The sequence below is a fragment of the Cyprinus carpio genome, chromosome B25 (assembly GCF_018340385.1).
Source record: "Cyprinus carpio isolate SPL01 chromosome B25, ASM1834038v1, whole genome shotgun sequence".
NCBI classification, from domain to species: Eukaryota; Metazoa; Chordata; class Actinopteri; order Cypriniformes; family Cyprinidae; genus Cyprinus; species Cyprinus carpio.
In genome coordinates, this window is record NC_056621.1 from 15,651,537 (window position 1) to 15,673,327 (window position 21,791).

General features: G+C 37.9%; 1 pseudogene; it reads right to left on the minus strand.

The window, feature by feature from the left end:
* Positions 1 to 55: 55 nt before the first annotated feature.
* On the minus strand, positions 56 to 19,642 carry LOC109047189 (annotated as a pseudogene).
* Between the last annotated feature and the right edge of the window lie 2,149 nt (positions 19,643 to 21,791).

The following is a 21,791-nucleotide window of genomic DNA, read 5'->3' on the forward strand; positions in this document are numbered from 1 at the left end:
GGGACCATTGTTATGCATGTATTTTCTTTCGTATTTGTGATTGTATGACCGAAGTTTCAAGAGGTGACGTGGTGTTATTGGACTCTATTATGTGATCTGTTTGCTGAAAAGCTACAGTATGCTTATTTAAACATGTTGAAACCTTAACAAAGAAAATGTGAACAAGAGTTTGAAGTGTGGTTTTATTAATTGTAGACTTTTATACTACATATAACCAAAGTAAATACTGTATAAACTTATTTTTTTTCTATTGCAAAGTTGTCTTCTTTTTTCCAGCAATTCATCATCCAGAACAGCAGATGGTGCTATTACACAGTCTTATTCCCACAATAAACAGAATGCACCACTCATACAGCATGCTAACTCCAAACATTTTGCATTGAGGTAGACTCATTTTGTCCTTTGACTAGTTCAGTTTGCATAACCTTACTTTTTAGCCCATAAAATGTCATAATACTGTCATTTTACCAGTCAAAAACATCTAAACCATAATACATAAATGAAAAGATGAAAACCAGAGCAGTGAGCAGGGATACATACCGTCACATAATGTATTTTGTACATTAAATACATATACTGATGGAAATACTTTAAGTACAAGCACACAAATAATGGATAGTTGATACTATGGCTTCAGAAATTTGCTATCCAGTTAACTTGATCATGATACCTGAGTGCATACTGTTAATGTAAGTATATAGTGTTATAGGTGAATATACAGAATTTAATGTGTGTCATTCTAGTCTGTTGAATTTCTGTTTTTACTGGACTCCCTCTGGAGTGTCTGGTCACGGTTCGTTTGATGGTGCATCGTCTGTTGTCTTCTGTGCTGGTTTGCCTGGATCATCAGGAGAGTCCCCAAAAGTTACAACAAGGTCTCTTTCACTGCTTGATCCGTGGGCTCTTTTCAAGCTGTTTCCTAAGGACTTGCAAGGTTTTGTGGACCAGCTTTTAGATCTTCCAGGGAGGAACATTGTGTCTTCTGGCAGAAGCAGATGGCTACCATCAGCTTGGACTTCTAAATCAAAGGGACCTGCAACTGTTGGTATCTCCTCTGTTTGCTCTCCATCTTGCTTCTCTGAACTTTCCTCCTTTCCAAGACCTTCAGGATCATCTGGTTCCTTTGTCCCTTCCTGCTCAGTATCTTTCATGCATTTGTCCACATTATCAGACCCTTCTTCCTGATTTACCTGATCTACATCAAGTGATGCCTGTCTTCCAGTTGTCCCCGCTGAGTGTTGCTCTACCTTGAAACTGTTGCTAAATTGGTCAGTCTGGTCTACCAAGGGTCTTACCATTGATACCTTTGGCGTCTGACCAAAAAGACTAGGGTGTACCTTATACTCATAGCCAGCACTCCAACGTCTCCCCCCCCCCCCCCCCCCCCCCCCCCCCCCCCCCCCCCCCCCCCCCCCCCCCCCCCCCCCACACCTCCTTACACTTGTAGCTGGAGACCCACCCATTCCTTCTCCTTCTTGATTTGGTTCTCTTCCATTTGCTTGATCAAATGAGATTGTGCTCCAACACCTCCTTACAGTGGACGGGGATGTGCTTTGTATTTCTCCAGTATAGTATTTAAAAGCTTTCAATTTTTCTAGAGGGTAGGATGTAGTCGCCTGAAGTTTTGCTCTCTCCATCATCAAGTCTTCTTTCAGTGTGGCTCTGTCTGAAGAAGTCTGGTTGTCAGGAACTGTAGATTTTGGTGATTCTGGCTTTGTCCCTTCAACCTCAACATCCTTGTCACAAGGGAAGATTCGGATGTCCACACATGAGCCAGGGCGTCTTTTTACCCCTGGAATATCCACCTCTAGTTTCTGGCCATATTCCTTTGTGTTGAGGTTTGTAGAGCTTATTGTTTTACTTAGATCTGCATCTTTCTCCTCAGGTGGACGGTCATCAACACCCAGGTAATAGCGGTAGAGGCTGTACCCATCAGCACTGTTGATGCTACTGTGGCGTTGGAGAGAGGAGGGGTCGCAAACAGAGGAGGCCGATGAGCGTGTCCGGGTGAGTTCGGAGTGGTCGATTCCCACTAGTCTTTCCAAGGCATTCACCATTCGGCCATTAATGTCCTCCAGCTGGGACAAACGAAGGTCCACTGTCTGAAGGGAGGCCTTCATTGTGTTCTCCCTCTCATTCACCTCCTCAAGGCGCATGGACATGTTTTCCACCCTGAGCATGAACAAGAAGATTGTGTAAATGTGATGATTGAATAGATAAGAAGTTTGCAGACTGGGATTTAAGAGATTTACCCGTATTGCTGTACTTAAATCACCTTTCATTTGTAACCCTGATACGCTCATCATTTGAGGACTGTTGCTCATCTTCTTTCTCCCTGAAATATTCTTCCACACATTGCTCCTCAAACTCATACAGCATCTTCAGCTCATCCGGGGTAAGAATAAGCTCTTTATGAGGAAAAGACATAGAATACAAGCAAGAATTTATCTCATTGTCTTTTTCTACTCACTTGGAACACCTGCATCTTGATCATTTATAAATTGGTCTAATTATTTTATGAAACTCACTTAATCCTTTATCCTTTTCATCCAGTTCTCCCTCCTTTTTCTTGTTACAGCGGCAGCAGAGTTTGCGAAAAAGGATGTAGAGGTGGCTAAATATAATCATAGGTGGAGGCAGCACAGGCCTGTCATGGAAGGTCATGATGAGCTGATATCTCTGAAACTTCCACACCTGGTTCGAAATGGACTTAACCTCAAAGAATGTGTTGCTTTAATGAGACAAAACACATAGCAGTGAATCAGCGCCACTTAACTGTTAAAAGATATACACCAATGAAGACATGTTTGTAAAGACCAATAGCCACAAATTGTTTGGTTTTTATGCTACAAGTGAAATAAGTCACCAAAACCATGAAATGGTAGCATTCTTACTTGAAGACAGCAATGAGCAAATTCACAAGCAGGATGTTGGCCACTAACAAATAACAGGCCATGATGGCCGGAGTCAGCCATGCTCCAGGGATGCAGGGTGGAAGCTTTTTCCCATCCTCATCATATAAGTTTTCTCCACAGGGGGCTGTTTAAAAAAGCTTTCTTGTCACATTTTAGCACCAACAATCGATCTGTTCTGCATTCACAACAATTCCAATGTCGCTTTACCAATAGTAGGGTTATTTTTCATGAAAACAGTTTTTATCATTGGTTCAAATGTTTATAGTTTTGCTTACGGTTTATTTCCATTGCGTAAACTTGAGCACATTCCAGAAGAGCAGAATAGACACGAACAGTCAGTTAGTGCAAGTGGAAACCAGAAACAAGAACAAAATATGCAACAAGAGTTAATCAAATCCAACATCTTAATCAACAGACAGGCAGGATAATCAACTAGAAACTTCTGCGATGTGTATGGCAGAGTAATGGCAAACACAATTTGACAACAATTTTTTCTGACTCCAAGTTTGAACATTACAAGAATTAATTCTCAAAAGGTTCCAACACAACAAGAAAGGCCCTAGGCATGATGTTATAGGGGAAGCAGCAACAATCAGCAGGATCACATAGGTGATGGAGATATTAGTGAGGTGTTAGGAAGGTGGATCAGACTGTTAAAGGCCATCTATCTACCCTGGAGGCAGGAAACAAAATCTTACTATAAATTCTAGTCTTACGGTCTATCGAATCTGCAAACACCTCTCCATAGATCATCCAATAAGGCATGTAGAAGATATTGCGAGCTAAGCGCCATGTGGGCTCCTCGTCTGGGTGGAGGATAGCCTGCCGTGCCACGCCGAAACTCATCAGGACCACCAACATGATCACCACAAAGTACAGCATGTCAATCATCTGCAAGGCAGGTGGCAGCTTATTGAAGTCAAAAGTCCATACAGTTGATAATCAAGTGTACAAGGTCTAAAGCTATAATAGATTTAATAAAATAAATTGCATTACCATTTTCCCAATCATCATGACATAGGGTCCTAGGTACTTGTTGACTCCAAATATGTCCAGTACGCGGATATACCAGAAGATTATGTCTACGCAGTAGATCACACGGCCGTAGCCCATGTAGGGTTCACTTTGCAGCCTAAGTAGTAGCCCAAGCAAGAAGGTCGAGATGGCCACCAGGTCTGTGATGTTCCAGTACTCTTCCAACCACACGTTTATCTTTTGCTTGAGCTTGCCCGGTTCTGACATCAAAATCTGGAAGAGATAGTACCAGATATAGGCTACAAGCTGATTCTTTGTTATTGGGTTTTGGTTGATTGCATTATTTTTGCATTTATTTCTAGAGATGTGGCTGCAGTGGGTTTTTAAGGAGAGATTTACATCTTTACCTGTCTGACTTTCTCCAACCCCAAAGTGATGATGTATGAAATGATGATCCACTCTTGTAAGGATGGCCAACGCTCCATCTTCACCAGTACTACATAATTGTACAGCATGAGATAGCCAAGGTAGGAAATCTGTCCAATGCAAACCGATTTTGGGTTTCAATATTGTTTTAAAAATAATATAGCAAAAATATTCTACTCAATCCTTTCAGAGTATTTCCTGACTATGGCCCAAGATGCTGGGATAGACTACCCTAAATATGACAGTTTGGAAAATGGATGGACGGATTAATTTTTTACTCACAGTATTGAACCAAAATTTGGTGAAAGGGGCATTGTAGAACTCATAGATCTTCGTTCCAATAGGAATCCGTCTCATTTTCTTATTACCTTCCTCCTCATCTCCTTTCTTAGATGCTGTATCTGCATTGGCATCCTAGATGTACATGAGGTGGTTTTACAACAGGCAGAATTCATAGAAACAGCATTCTCTCAAAAATCAAAATCACCAAATCATCCTGGATTTGTTTCAAACAAACCAAACATAAGATTAAGAAGCCGTTTGATGCAGCATTAACCCCTGCGCTAGAGTTCCCTTACTGTTTTTCCCCACAGGACTAACCATAAATACTTTTTACCATAAAGAGTTTTTATAGACTGTAAAATAATAGAGTATCTGCAAACTACATGTGCTTTCTATTATTTAATCCTTCCACTTTCTATCTCCATCATGTGTGGATGTGCCACTTATGTATGCTACACTGATCTAATAAAGGAGTTGTGCAGTTTAAATAGAAGGAGTGGTGCAGTTTTTACCCGGCTGGACTTATCATCATCCTTGGTCTTCCTGTCCTCATTATTTGCAGTGACTTGATGAGAAACGTCATCACTCAGACGGAAATCCAATAGCAGGATAAAAGGTGGGAAAATGAGGCTGAGTATAACCTGGAGTTTGCAGAAACAGAAGAAAAAGGCAAATCACAATCAAGAAACAAATTACAACAAATGATCTAGATATTTGTACAGGAAAACAAGACAAAAATAATCAGGAAGAAGTTTGTTTGTTGCAGTACATGTAACACGTAATGCAATATAAGACTTCCTCCTCCAATTTAATTAAAGGGCCTCCAGGAACCCTGGAAATATCAAAAGAAATTGCCTCACCTTCAGTCCTGGGTTTTTACCCATCCTCAGGCTGCCCATCCACATGTCAGTGAGGAGCATCTGGCTGCAGGTGTGGGCTATGAAGTCTCTGTGCTTGGCAGCCACTGCCAGCTTCAGACAGGTAGAGTTACTCCAGTTCTTTAACTCGTAAGTCAGCAGTTTCATGGCTAGCTGCTCATCATGTTTGTAGGACTGATCCAGCAACTCATAGGCCAAGGTTCCAAACTCCCTAAAATTACCAGAAGAGTAATTTTACAGTGTAGAAATAGATTTTTGCCATATTTAAGTAATAAAACCAATTGTTTTGATCTAAAACTGTAAAACACTTAGCATTTAACTTAGCATAACATTTTAGTATTTTGCCCTTTCCCCCTCATAGGTACCTGCATATTATGCAGACTTGAAAGGGATTTTACATGCACTTACTTGGAGTTGTTATCGAGATCCTGGGATATGTCATCCACCATCTCACTCTGAGACGACTCATGAGCCATGGCTTTGAGGAGCTTACAGGCCACCAGAGCTTTAGCCATACCCTCCTCACCCCTCTGCCACAGGAACAGAGCCATCTTCTGCCTTTTCATCAGCACTGCCCAGACCATCAGCTCATGGAACGGATACTGGAAGCGGCTGACCTCTGGGTCATCCACATCAATCTCCTCCTCTTCTTCTTTCTTCTTCTTTTGCTTCTTCTTGCCTTTTGGCCTGGGCTCATCATCCTAATGATGTTTATATTAATAGAGATATTAGGTGATCTTTCTTAGAATTTAAAGAAGTTCAAATATTTGATGTGTACCTCCATTCCAAGCAGCTTTAGGGCTTTAGGCTGGAAATAAAGGGACATAAGATTACTTTGACTGTTTGTGTGTACTTCAAACATTTAGTAATTTGATTAATCTCTACATTTTACCCTCTTTAGTCCATAAAGATTGTTGTAAAGAGCTCGGAAGTTTTTCCTTGTGTAGTTACAGCGATAGGCTCCACCCATCAGGTACTCCACCACCAGTCCAATGTCGATCAATGTGATTTGGTAATCTGGTGGGAGATTCCCCTGAAATCAACAGTTATTTCTCCTGAAATGTTTGTCAAGTTTTATGAAATACAAGCGATGCATAAAATTATTCTTCAGAAAACGTCAGCAGTGAAGTTGGATTAACCAGAATCCAATAGTCAGACAGCTTTACCTTTTTAACATCTCTTACGACAATATGAAGAGTGTTGGCAGGACCAAGTTTCTGATAAACACAAAATAACACAGATTGCATAGGATTGAGTAACAGAATTATGAGGAATATTAAAAAATATGACAGCAGGGCCTGTCTTTATGATAAGCTCCAAAATGATAATGGTTACAGTGCTTACAGTGTTATATAACTCCTCTAATCGAGGAATGGTTAGAAAATGATGAATGTTTACACCATTTTCTAGCAGGAGCTTGACAAAGTCCACTCTGTCCAGAACCAAAGCGTCTATCATGGCCTGCTCGAGGGAGTTGACCTGAAGAGGGCGACAGCGAGTGATAAATTAGGTGGAATGCTAAGCTTGCTGAAATACTAAACTTAAAGACAAGTACTTCATATATATGCTACATTAATTTTCTGGATTATCCAGTTGTGAATTAAGGAAAAGGTGGACGATAAACCGTGTCTCACTTAACGTGTACCAGTGTTTACTACAGACTGTAAGCTAGAAAATAATGATAAGCAAGCTGCAAGGATGGTATAATTTGATTCCTAAACAAATGATTCTTATGAGCCACATCTGTTCAAGGAATCAAAAGCCTACAACACAAACACTAAAGTCTAATTTACAATCAAGTGACTCTTATGAGCTGGTTCTTTTAATTAACTGGTATCAAAGACTCAAGAACTCTGGAGTTGCTGGATAAAATCAGTCTGATGAATCTTTAACGCAAGTTTTTAGGAACCACTTTAGAAATACCAGTTAGACTTCATATATAAATGAATGGTGAATTTAAATGAGATACATTATATGAGAAACATAATACATTTAGGGGAAATCTAAGCAGAAGGGTCGCACGGTCTTACCCAGTTCAGTAGTTCTAACTTTCTGGGGTCAGTTTCCTCTGGTTGTTCTGGTTTGGCTTTGCCTCCTTTGCCTTTTTTTCCTCTGGCCTTTCCTTTGTTACGTTGAGTGGCTCCTTTCTGCTTTTCATTAGATGGTGCTGCACTGGTGGAGATGGCAGCGATGGCGCTTGCAGGCTATGAAAACAAACATTTTAACTTAAGAAAGTCTCTGTGAAATAAATGTTTTCTTATTTCTTGGATATAGTTTATTTCACATACTGGTAGATTGTGTCCATACACAAAGATTTGGTTGCGTGCTATATCCACTCTATTCCAAGCCAGAGCCAAGCTCAGCTGATCTGGAGCTGATGCGTTTGTTCCTGAATTACAACAAATACAGATTATAGTTCATTTCTAACCATGACCAAATCTGTGGTATTTCAGAAGGTCTGCATATTCACGATACCTTTCAGTAATGCAGTGAGGATAGCCATTTCAATGTCATCTTGTCCCTCAGCACCCATTCGAAACACTGTTATCTACATATACCAAGTTAGATGGGGCAGCACAATTTTAATATGCATACATTTATTTTGGATGAGGATGATTAAAGAATTACTGTGGTGGAAGTGAATGGAAAATGTGTTTTTAGGATGAATGGTTTGCTTAATTATATTAGCATTAGCCGGACATTCTTAGCCACACTCTGCATAACTAGCTTATTTCCCTTTCAAATTACATAATACTGCTTTCCTTGTTTAGGATGTCTAGTATCAACTGAAATTACTTTTGCAGTTTCAGTCACATGTATGTTAATCTTAAATGTAATCACGTTGACATGGACTAGTCGCCCTGTTTCAAGACATTCCTGAGTGTTAGCATGCATTGCTAATGAGAGAGTAAAGATGGAGTCTGGGCTTTTAGATTAGTACCTCATGGCTGCAATGGGAGGGGTGATATCTTAAACTGAACTCTTTATAATATTTCGAGAATGAATGCTAGTTAATTTCATGTTTAATATCTTGGTTTAAGCAAACCATTTGGACACAGATGGCTTAGGGAAGCACTAGCATTGCTTGCTTTCATAATAGCATCTGTTAAGCTATCGATTCATGTTTAATAGTAGGCTTGAAAGTTGTACATTTGCGTACCTAATATTCATATAATGGAAATGCTTATGTATGTATGTGGACATTTGAGCTCTTAACATACATTAGCATGGGTATTTAATGTAAAAACACTGTTGTGAAAGGCCATTACCATATCTAATGCCAGACAACGAGATGTGATGTCACTGAAATAAGCGGAGGAGATGTTCAGTGTGGATTAGAGAGAAATGGATCCACCCTCCTTCCCCCCATCTGCTCATATTCAGGAACAGGGTGAATGAACGTAGCGGGTTGGCAAGAACAGGTGGCACTACACTGATCCTTGTCCAGATGTGTAGAGCAACAGATTATCTCCTGCCCTGAAGCAGTATTACTAAGTACTTAACACATCACTTAGCCTCAGTTAAAGCTGCACCAGCACAAATATTACCATTAACCAAGCTCCCAGAGTGCACTGGGTCATCTTATAGGTGATATATAGTCTATAGTAAAGTATATAGTGATTGTGAAGTCCATTCTAACATATGAAGTCTGAAAGTGCTTGTTAATCACAACGGTCTCATATGTGAAGCAAAAGAACTAGTCGCTCCTGATATGAAAGGATGTGATGTGATATGATGTTTTGTACCAGTTAATACAACTAGGGAGCAAATGCAGATGGATACATGAGAGGGACACATGAATAAAGACACATGACAAAATGAATAATGAATGGAAAAGTTTATTGATGAAAGGTTGCACAAAGAGTTAAAAAAAATGAATAAAAATTTTATTAATTAAAATGTATATTATTATGTTGTTTAAATGTATATTTGAAAAGAAAAAATCTAAAACCAGCCTTGGTTGATTTGCGGGTCTTCGCTGGTTTAGTCTGGTCTAGCTGGTCTCCCAGCCTGGCCAAATTGGTCTTAAGCTGGTCTCCAAGCTGAAAAGTATCCAAAGCCAATTTAAAACAAGAAGACCTGACCAGAATGAGAGACCCACTAAGACTATCTTAGGCTGGTTTAAGCAGAGAGTGGGTTTGTGTTGATGGATGTTGGTCTACAACTATTACATGAACTTACATCACTATAGATACTTACCAACTCCCTCTTCTTCATGCATTCAATGACCATGAGCAGAATTTGCCCTGACTGCATTTTGTTGTAGTTAAAGGTTTTCTGGATGGTGACCAGCAGTTGCTCTTTTGCTTCCTCGTTTACCAGTCTAAAAAAATACAATTCAATTGTCATTCTATTAAAGATGGCTCAATACTAGAAATGTATGGGATAATGTGCATCTAACTAGTCATTTCTAGACATGAACCCCTACAGAAGCATCTGGATCCCTTCAGGCTTAAGCAAAAGATTGAACTAAACAAATTAATTATTTAGTTATTTCTCAGTTATATCGATGTTTCAACATTTGAAAGAATGTTGTGATAGATAATTTAGAATCAAGCATTCCAGAGCTCTGTGTAATAATGATTATTAATACTCACCCTTCAACCTCAGAATATTTGTGGGCGAAGGAAATAATGTCAGAGGCTCGACCACTGCCATCACAAACCACTACAGGCACTGGCGGTTCCTCACGCAGGCTTTCCAGGACAATCGAGATCACATTAGGACCCCCCTCCACAATCAGACATACCACCGGTACACCCTGGCCCAGTCCTAACATGCATACACAGAAAAAAGGCAATTCACTTACCTAAATGTTTTGAATTGGTACAGGGATTTTGCAGATATCAATATAATACTATTACAAAACATTAGCCTGAATGTTTGAGCCTTTTGGGTGTTTTGCGCTGTAATTCTTATTTTCAATTACTTAAAATGCATGCACATTAAAAATGTAAAAAGCCCTTTTATGATTAACAAAAGGAGAGGTATTTAAAAGTCAGAGAAGTGGGGAGTACAATCATTTTAATTTGACTCTCTCGGGTCTGATCCCAGATGACGATGTGAGTGGTGACAGCTGAGCCTCCCTTTGCTGTCCCTGCCTTATCACGAGCTCCAGGCATAGGATGACAAAGGGAAACCCACAGGTCACAGACACCAAAGCCTTGATCAAATCTAGACTGGCAAGAGCATATCTCCACTGGTCCCTGACCCCATGGACTCCATTACGGATAATCAGGATGTATCTCGCGTCATTCAAACCCTTAGCATGCTTTCAAATATGCCCTCTTAGGATCAGAGATACATTAGACCTAAATCAGATAAGATTTGCTGATGCTACCGCACTTACGCGTGTTAATCTTCTGGAGGGAGATGTGTTTCTCCAACAGCCTGCGTAGTTTGACCTCTGCTCCGTATTTCCCACATGTGCCGTTATCAGATAGTATGAAGTGCGAATGGCTATTGTTGAGAACGGCAAGTTTGCTCAGAGGATTGGAGATGGCCTGGTATGGTTTGTTCACCTGAAGAGGAACATAACAATGCAGATGTCAGTGGACAAGTATGAAGCTTCAAATGTTAGATGATGTAGCATAAGTTTATGAGCACCATTATGTTTTGTATTATACACCGATAGTTTGTGCTTACATCTTTTCCAATTAGATCCTCTTTGCTTTCGAGGATTCCCCATGGAGCGATGCCTATAGCACACACCTTCCCTCTGGATTTAGAAGAGTGATCCTTCAAAGCATCTCCAACATGCCGGATCACTCCTACATTATGAAAGTAATATAAAACAGATTAGGAAAGCTTCTTAACTATATCTGATACCAAACCAAATTGAATATGGATCCAAATGTTGGATCCAAGTGATCCATGTGGATTGAATCATACTTGTTGACCAGGGATGAGCAACTCCGGTCCTGCAGGACCACTGTCTTGCAGAATTTACCTCTATCCCCAATTAAACACACCTTTTCTAGTAATCCTGAAGATTTTGGCTCGATTTTTTTCAGGTATGCTTGAGTGGAGATAGAGCTAAACTTTGCAGGACAGTGGTCCGTCAGGACCGGAGTTGCCCATCCCTGTTGTACTCAAAAAATACCTACCAGTGCTGACTCCACCAGTGAAGATCCATGCTCCGGTGGTCACGGCAGCCTTGATCAGGCCTTTCCCAAAAACTTGCTTGAGTTTGGGCTGCAGGTCAAAGTTCTGAAGGCCACCATGAACTGATATAAAAATCACACCCGAATATACTGTAAGAGATATTGAATTATAAGCTTAATGTCAGATCTTCATATGGTCACTTAAAATAAATTAATTAATTATACATAAAACAAATAATTTAACCATTATTCTTGAAAGAAATATGTTTATTTCCTCAATACATGAACTATGCTAACATGGTCCTTTACTTTAAATTATTGGATTATTTAGACTTCAAATCTCGAGAGGGAATTAACAGAGAATCCTGCTTACAGGTGGTTATCAAATAAAACTGTTTTTGCGTCAAAATACTAGGTTTAATAATAATATAACTAGTTAGTAAATTCAACCCATAATGTTCAAAATACCATGGCTTTGTTGATAAATCCTCCTCCTTGAAATTCAATGGTACCATAGGCGTCTGTGGGGACGGTCTGGGTATGTTTGACCACCGACCACTTCTCCTGAGGAGGGTCCACTTGCACAAGCTTGTTCTCTTCGGAGGGCTTGTTGGTGACGGCGCCTGCTGCAATGGCCGTGTGCTGAGTCACTAGATAACCACAGGCGCACCTGAGGAAAATCACAGCAGAAGTAATGGTGGAGGTTTGTTTTATTGCATGCAACAGGATGTTGCTTACGTAACTCAATTAGTTGACATTTCATCATGAAAATAATTTGGTTTGATGGTACTTCCTGTTTTTCTGTGCACGCAGACCACCTATCAGGGCTGTGTCTAAACTGCAGCCAATGTTCAATGGGTTCATGCATCAGTGCACACCCTGGCATCCCTCCACCCACAGGAAGTGTGGTGGACTGAACACTACACTGCCCCCCTCACATCCAGCATTTAAACATGCCCACATAGTGATCTGTGAAAGGGCTTTATGATGTCACACATCACCCCTCATTACATAAGAGTCTAAAAAGCCTCAAAACAGAATGAGTCATAGAGGTAATTTGTTTCGCACAATGGTGTCATTATATGTAGTTACGTGTTCTTTTGAAATTGTTCAAAATAGGAAAGCTCACCGTGTTGGGTCCTTGGCTGGAAATATGTGGATACATTCTCTTTTGTTAAAGGTTTTCTCAATCCAAGCTTTCTGGCCCTAAGAAACAGACAAGAAAAGACAGTAAATAGGCCATCAAATAATAAACTAAACTAAAATAAATACTTTTCCGGCACAAAGAAGCAGAAAGGGGAAAGTTCACAATTCACATTATTATGAAAATCAATTCAAATGATTAAAATAAAATAAAATAGTAGTTTGCTTATACAAGCACAAACCTACATTATTACACATATATTCAATGTACCATTCAACCATATTAATATATGTATAACATCAATTACAGCAAGAACTGCTTTTAGTGCCTTGAGTTTGCCCAGAGTGAATAGAGCAAATCCTCTTTGCGATGATAATCCTTACTAAAGTATGAGTGGTACAGTATGCACAAGCCGTAGATATACAGAACACATGGAAGAGAAAATATGTAGGTGGCAAATATCTAAAGTGATTAACTATGTTGACTTCTGGTGAAATGCATTTGTTCACCATTACCAGTGATAAGTGTGCTTTTAGGAATATACTAGTACAAAGATAATGCTAGTCTTTAACAGTTCCCATAGTCAGCTACTAAAACTGCAAAACAACTAACTGTTGCTTCAAGATGTGTAGATATGAGTTGAATGCCATCACATACAGAGAGTCATTGACCAGATCCAGGCTGCAGCCTGTTTTGCCTGAAATTATTAGTGCATAGCAAATTAGAGTGCAAACTCTGCTCAAGACCATTTGTCTCTTTTTTTCTGTTCCGAGAAAGTGCCATGGAAACCCACCAACATTTTTAGCTTTCGAAAAAGATTCTGTAGTGCCAGATTTGTGCTCGGGCACTGGACGAAAATAACCTTTGGTTCAAAACAATATCTGTCTGGGCTTTTGTTGGTTCAGCCCTAATTAAGACGAAAGCTTTTGAGGCAAATCTCCCTCGAAAAATCAGTCACAGAACATTAATGATAAGAAAGACAGAACACATTAGAAAACCACAAAACCATGGCTCTCCATTGCACAATAATAAATATAAATCAGTCATTTTTGCACTTTTTAAACTTAAAAAAAAAAACTTTTTTAAAATCATACATTGTTTAACAAAGATAATGTTTTATTGGAAACTGCTCATTTTTGTTGCCTCAAGAGAAACAAGAAAAAAATTGTAAATCAATCCCAATATTACAATCTCGTAATCCCAATCCTGATCATTTCTACCCCATCATCACATCAGTAGACCACAGATCCCTGGGTTCCTTCTGGTCACCCAGTGTTAGCTAGCCAGGGTCCTACCTGTAGAGCCTCTAATCAACATCAAGAAGGTGCCAAAGAGAAACTTTCGGCATCAGCGATCCCTCCTGGAGCTCCGCTGGCGAGGGGTGCTCTTTCCCAGAGCACCGGTGCCCAATGAATCCCACAAGACATGAAACTTCATCACTTTATGAGGGGCTGTTCATATGATGAGCATGTGAGCAAGCTCTTTGTTCAGGGCACGTCCCATGACTCCAGTTCAAGGTAATCCTTTTGGGAGTCCCATGACCCCTCTCTCCTAGCCCACAGGGTATTTTCATCCCTCGCTGGAGCAAAGCACAACAAATCTACTTTGATAGCTTCACAACCCCTGTGAAACACACTTCTTAAGCTCAGAAAACCTTGAGAGACGGCTTTTCTACCACAAACACTTCTCGCGAGTTAATGTAGAAAGACAGGTTTGTATCTAGAAACTCTAGAAACTGAAGGAACTCAAAGCTTTTCATTTGAAAGTGTCACCCTCCTCCGACCACTTTGATTTCAAGCCCAATTTGCATAATTGAGAGAATTGGGCACAGGCATTCTTTTGAAAAGAGGCCTAGTTAAGACATGACAGGACTCCAGTTGGGGGCAAGGTCATCCAATACTAATTGTTGTTAAGCTCTATTTTCACCAACCGTGTTGTGGGGGGAAAACGGTTCTGACGGACTAACAATCACCTCTAAGCATTGATGACAGTACTGACATCTAACAGTCCTTTATTTCAAAAGAAGAGAAGCATTTAAGTGAGGAACTGTACTCAATGGAGGGTGTTTCATCAGTTGATTTGAGAAGTTACATTTGTAAAGATATTCACAAATCATTTTGAGAGGCTTTGAGTGACCAGTATTTGGAAAACAGTAAATAATCAGTAAATCAGTCCAAGCTTGTGTTTGCTTGGGTCTATTATCATGACCAGCTTTAAAATGCCCTCAGAACAGACCAGACTGATTAATTTGGCATTAGGCATGGAACCTATATAACCACATTTGGCTGGTTTAAAATCTATTAATCAGCAGGGCTGCTTGGTCAACCATTGAAAACACAGGGAGATTCCACCCAAAATGAAGATGTCCATTGTTGCCCTTTATGGGTCAAATTGAAATGGTGAGATCATTGGTTTAAAGTACTTTTCAATGGGTTCTTTCCTCAACCATCTCACTCTTTCAGCAGTTTGGTGCTGTCATCAAAACGCACGTGGACAACTGGTAATTAAAGCTCTTGAAGACAAAGGGCTCTTGCCACTGCAGTAGTTCAGCCAGTGTGACGCACTTATTTTGGCTAGTTTAAACTCATTATCCACAACAATTAAAACTCAAATCCGCTAAGAGCTCATCAGCTTTGTTCAGAAAAATGCACAAAAGCTCTCTAGGAGGAAAAATCTGATTTTCTTGCTTAAATTAACAAGGCCTATAGCAAACCTGGCAACAATCAACACTATTGAGTCTTTCCACATAGTCAGACATCTCGCACGTTGTTGCTCAACTAAAAAGGCGTTTGTTCATAAATAGGATTGCAGCTGCGATTTGTGAGAGCTGAAAGGGGGAAATCAGATTAAATGTTTAGGCAAATCCTTCCCCCAGTTTTTGTACAAGTCTGCAAATACATGCTTACTGAAATTTAGATATGGCATTGTCTGTTCACACACTTCATGAATTGTATGAGCCTCTCCAAAACTAGACATTGAAGATCACATGAGAGGGCAACAGTCCCATTCCTTCAAACTAATGAGCAGTGTGGGATTTGATTTGTGCTCACAGTTAACACAACAACCTTGTATAAACACTTTGAGACGTGAGGTCTGTCTGTCTGTCTGTCTATCTATCTATCTATCTATCTATCTATCTATCTATCTATCTATCTATCTATCTATCTATCTATCTATCTATCTATCTATCTGTCTTTCTATCTATCTATCTATCTATCTATCTATCTATCTATCCAATTGTCTCTGTCTATCTATCTGTCTGTTTGTCTGTCTATCTATCTATCTATCTATCTATCTATCTATCTATCTATCTATCTATAATAAACAACTAGCAAGAGAGGGAGAAATATCTTACTTTTAAGTTTTATAGAGGTTATACCAGGTCTGGAGACAATAGGCATGTGGATTTTTGGGTAAGTTTAACATACTTATCCTTTTTAAAACAGTGCTTTCCCCTTCTTACTCTGCCCTTTAAAAAGACTCATTGTCTCTGTGGGTTTGAAAATCCAGTTAGCCATCATCACATGAGACCAACATGTCACTGATTAGCCTTGAGATTTCTTAGTCATAAGACACATTTTTTAGACAACTATGTTTGTGTGAGAATGTTTTTGTCTGTCTTTGAGCGAGGGGGAAGGGGCAGAGACCAAAAAAAAAGGTCTAAATTTTGGAGGATGCATGCAAATGTCAAAGGAAGTGTTTTAGTAACAGTCACGTCCTTCTTTCCTCATTTACTTAGACTGGACAATCATCCCTCAAAATTTTGTTTGCACGTCTATTTGCATGTGCTGTCTTATTCTTTTTTTTTTTTTTAAGAAAAACCCTGTTTTTACTGTACAGAAAATAATAAAGGCATTACTTATGATTTCATGTATTCACTAAACACTCATTTCTAAGGTTTGTAAATCTTCACCGGAATTGGATTTATGCATTCTGACCTGTTTACCCACTACTAGAAGATACTGAGTAAACTTGCTTATTTTGACAGTTCCTACATGTATTACATCAGAAAGTGCCACACTCGACCCGGACGAGAGGCTACCAGTGTAAAGATATATTTGATTCCTTGGGCAGTTCTGCAAGCTATATTTTCAGTCTTAATCACATGAAAGCAGACATTTAAAAAGTAGGGAGGTAAAGTGCTTAATCTTGCCCAGCTGCTGGTGCTCATACTGGGCATTATGGGGATTAGAGGCAGCGGAGGAGCATCAAACCACAGAGGTGCTGCTTGGGCTGGAACTGCCCTTTTGCTCTCTCTTGTGATTAGGAGTTGGATTAGTAAGAGATTTAAATCAAAGATGCAAATCTGTTTTATATAATACATCTCTAATTTCATGTTTTGCAACATTGTAACAAGTTAAATTTGTTTTTCCAATTCGTAGCAGTGTCCGTTGTTAAAGCTACAACTGTAAAGATAATCAGCAAGATATAAAGAGGGAAGAAATACATTTTTCACATTAACCATTTTTAAAAACTTCAACAAAGGTGGAAATATAAGTGGAAAATGCAATGTGAGCTATTATATGTGATCCTGAATGACAAAACCAGTCATAAGTGTTATTTTTTCGAAATTGAGATTTATACATCACATGAAATCTAAATAAATAAGCTTCCTAATGATGTGTGGTTTGTTAGATTAGGACTATATTTGGCCGAGATACTACTATTTGAATATCTGTAATCTGAGGGTGAAAATAAATAAATAAATAAATAAAATATTGAGAAAATCGCCTTTAAATCTGTCTAAATGAAGTCCTTAGCAATGCATATTACTAATCAAAAATTAAGTTTTGATATATATAAATACAGTAGGAAATGTACAAAATATCTTCATGAAACATGATCTTTACTTAATATCCTAATGATTTTTGGCATAAAAGAAAAATGTATAATTTTGACCCATACAACATATTTTTGGCTATTGCTACAAATATACCCGTGCTACTTATGACTGGTTTTGTGGTCCAGGATCACCTGTTATATAATATATTATATTAAATTATTTCTAAAATATAATTAGTGTTGGGCAGTAACGAGTTACATGTAGTGGTGTTACATAATTTAATTACAAAATAAATGTAACTAATCTGTTACAATTACTGAGAAAAAAAGTGTAATTAAATTACAATTAATTATGAAAATGTTAATGATTACAAAGGGGGTTACATCTGAATATTACTCACTGGCTGCTCTAAAATATGAGCTTATAGGCCACAGAATATAACAAATGTTTATTCAATAACTGTCTTATTTCCTATTTAGGTTTAGGTATATGCTTATATGCTTAAAAGATTAACTGTTTTTTTGCCCAATGCATTGTTGTTTTTTGCCCAGATGCCAGTGTTTCCTGTCATAGCTATGCAAAGATTTGATTTCAAAAACAGTATCATAGTATCATAAACCTGTATTTAACCTCAGAATGTTCTAAAAGTAAAAAGAGGCGCTAAAATTTGATTTTGTGGTGGCTGTGCATTAAAATTCAATTAAAATCTTAATTCATGTGAAGGATTTTGAAAGTCTGACAGTAATCAGTGTTGTGTACTACAGTAAGGTTAACCCTGTTTGAAAATGCTTAACAGTTGTATAATATGATATATTTTGCAATGCTTTAGCTTAAGTTAAAAAGCACAGAATATGTAAAAAAAATAAAAAAAATAATAACAAGCAGTACTGATTTTGTATTAGAAGTGCATTATGGAAAGAATTATAAGAATATGTAGCCCAAGTTGATCATGGATCATGGTCATGTCTTCTTAATGGTTTTAGTTTAAGTAGTTAACTATATTAACCCTGCTTTGAATACCTGGCTCAGTATCATGTCACATACACCTGACTTCACTCATAAAGAAGAACACATTTTCACTCATTTCAATCACCGAATCAAATTCAAGGTAACGGCCCTAAACCTCCCTAAAGCAGTGGACACTCTTACCTTCTGAGACAATGATGTTGAGCGTTTGATGGAGGCCCGTTTGATGGAGCCACTGGCTCTTCTACCACCCCTCTCCATGTGTCCCGTTCACGCTGCACCTCAAAGACTCATGACCGTGTCGGACCCTCTAAGACCCTTTTTTGCTCTTTCTCTAAAGCAGTCCCTGCACTATCAGCGCTCAAACTCATCTCCCGATGTTCATTCTTTGGCTTCTCCCGCCCTTAACTGAAGACAGAAAGTCGCAGATGAGGATAAACCATCTCTCGATGACAGATAGACCCCGTTTCCTCCGCTTGACAGCCTGTAATCAGGATTAATGCAGCCAGCTCTTGGAAGCTCGCGACTTTAATGGGGCAGAGATTTAATAAATGGTTATTGAAGGTAAATCTACTTTGGGACACTGCGGGCCAAAAAGGTTTTGAAAACATGCAAACTTTGTGAGGATGTTTCTCCTGGACTTTGAAGACTTGAGTTACAATAAGAAAACAGGTAGGCCTACACACTAACCATGATATGCCTGACTCACTGTGGTGAAGTTTGAAAAGAAAGTTTGTGAGGACCGACGGTTTTGCAAACCATACCAATATTTACCTCACTGTGATTTTATTCCAAACAAGCTGGTATCCTTTTTGTTAAAGGTAGGTGAACCATCTAAATAATCAAACGCGCAGAGATTAGCACTGTACAACCAAAGGATTATTTTAAATGAGGACACAAATGAAATTAATTTATCTCTTAATGCACACAGAAATAAAAGAATCGTTCAAATGAAACCTGAAACAGATGCGCAGCTTCCAGAACTTTCACATCAATTACACTGAGAGGAACCTTTCTGTATTAATGTGACGTGAACATCTGAAAAGTAGAATATTGTCCTCTTGTGGTTATTGTTGTAATTGCATGTGTTCGTAGTATCACTTCATATCTATACAATTTCTACTAATCTCCATACATATTACACATTTTCTAGATTAATTACTAAAGCTTTAACATTACTATTATTTTTACTATTGTATTATATGTATATGTATATAATTAAAATCACACAGTAACAAGCACTAAGTAAAAAGTAAATTACTAGTAAATTACTAACAATCACAAAAAATTACCAAATACTAATAATTAAATTGTTTATTATATGTATGCTTTGTATATGTGCTATATATGATAATGTTTATAACATCTTGTGTTACTTTAGTATCACTGAGATTATATTTTAAATTATAATATTTTAATTATATGTTAAATTAAAATAAAAATCATTTTAATTTTAGTTAAAGTTGTATTAATTTTTTTTTGTATTTTTTTTAATTATGTATGTCTATATAGTTTTTTTTTATATTTTTTCATTCATTGATTCATTCATTTTTTTATTTTAGTTAATATTTATTTTATTTCAGGTATTTATTTTTTTAATGGTTTTAGTTTTAATTTCAGTTCACACACACACACACACACACACACACACACACACACACACACACACACACACACACACACACACACACACACACACACACACACACACACACAGGAAGGAAGTTTATACCATTAAATTTTGACCTTGAGGGGAACTTGACATTTTTTTTGTCATTATATTTTAATTATATTTTAAATTAAAATTAAAATAATTTTAATTTTAGTTAAAAGTTTTAGTAATTTTTTTTTCATTCATTTATTCATATTTTAATATTAGTTAAGATTTATTTTATTTCAGGTTTTTTTATGTTTTAGTTTTAATTTTAGTTTACACACACACACACACACAATTTTGATCTTGAGGGCACTTGACCTTTTTTTGTCTTTATATTTAAATTATATTTTAAATGAAAATGTATTTAATTTTAGTTAAAGTTGTAGTTATTTTACTGTTTTCTTTCTTTCTTTCTTTCTTTCTTTCTTTCTTTCTTTCTTTCTTTCTTTCTTTCTTTCTTATATTATTTTGTCTCTATGAGTAAAACAGCTTATAAATCATGCAGAATGATTTTTAAAATTTTTTTTTATCTAAAATAGCAGAAATCTTTCTGTGATGGGTAGGGTTAGGATAACAGGATAGAAAATACAGTTTGTACAGTATAAAAACCATTACATCTACAGAAAATCAAAAAATGGAAACCAGTGATTGTGTGTGTAAAATTTGTTTGTTTTCTTAGTGTATTCATTAATTTCGTATTTTATTTGATACATTGGCTGAAGACGTCAATATAACAAGGTCATGTCAACCCGGTGAACAAATGCACAGCTCCTCATCTCATTATAAGAGGATGAAAAGTAAAGTAATCCATGTCAAGTCAAGAACACCACAGCTGATGTGAATAGAGCTACTGTGTGTCTGCTCATCCAAAGAACAAAAAGATAGACTTCTGTCACATGTAGAGTTCAGACTGGCAACCTGTCAGTTTGTTAGAAATGAACCATTTCTAGTTTTACATTAGAGTAGGGACCCACAGATTGCTCGATTTTGTATTATTTATGAGGCTTTATGATTTCTAAAATGACAATATCATAATTCATAAAAACCAATCCAAAAAAATGGCCTCATGCACGAGGGGATTTAAAACAAGCCATGAAAAACACTGATTAGTTTACAGGCTAAAATTAAAACATCTACTAATTCCTCCAACACTTTTGATTAAATGCCACAGATGAGTGCATTTGCTAATCGAATCCCTGACATACAATAAACTCACAACAATACCATTTCAAGTACCTACAGATGAGTCTACAGCATGCGTAAACACAAGACATAAACACTCTTACCTATGACGAATTCTGTGAACTTCACAATAGCTGTCATTGTGCTCTAAACAATGAAGGCTTTCCTCAAATAGAAGTGCTTGCCTTCCAGGAAACAATACTCAAAGTGTTACCATTGCTTTAAGAACAGATAATGCATAATTTCTCCTCGTAAGCAGACACAAATGAGCTTTATAGGCGCAGATGGCTCAGGCGCACATTCTAATTCCCTACAACTCATGAGCCTGTTATGGTGACCAGAGCTCTCCACAAAAACCTGAAGGCTCCCAGCGGACACCAAACTGTATCGGCTTTTTAGCACTATTTTGTAGCATAAACAAATATAAAAAAAGCACTATGAAAGCATGGATTTGTTATTTGAAACAGGCAATGCATTTA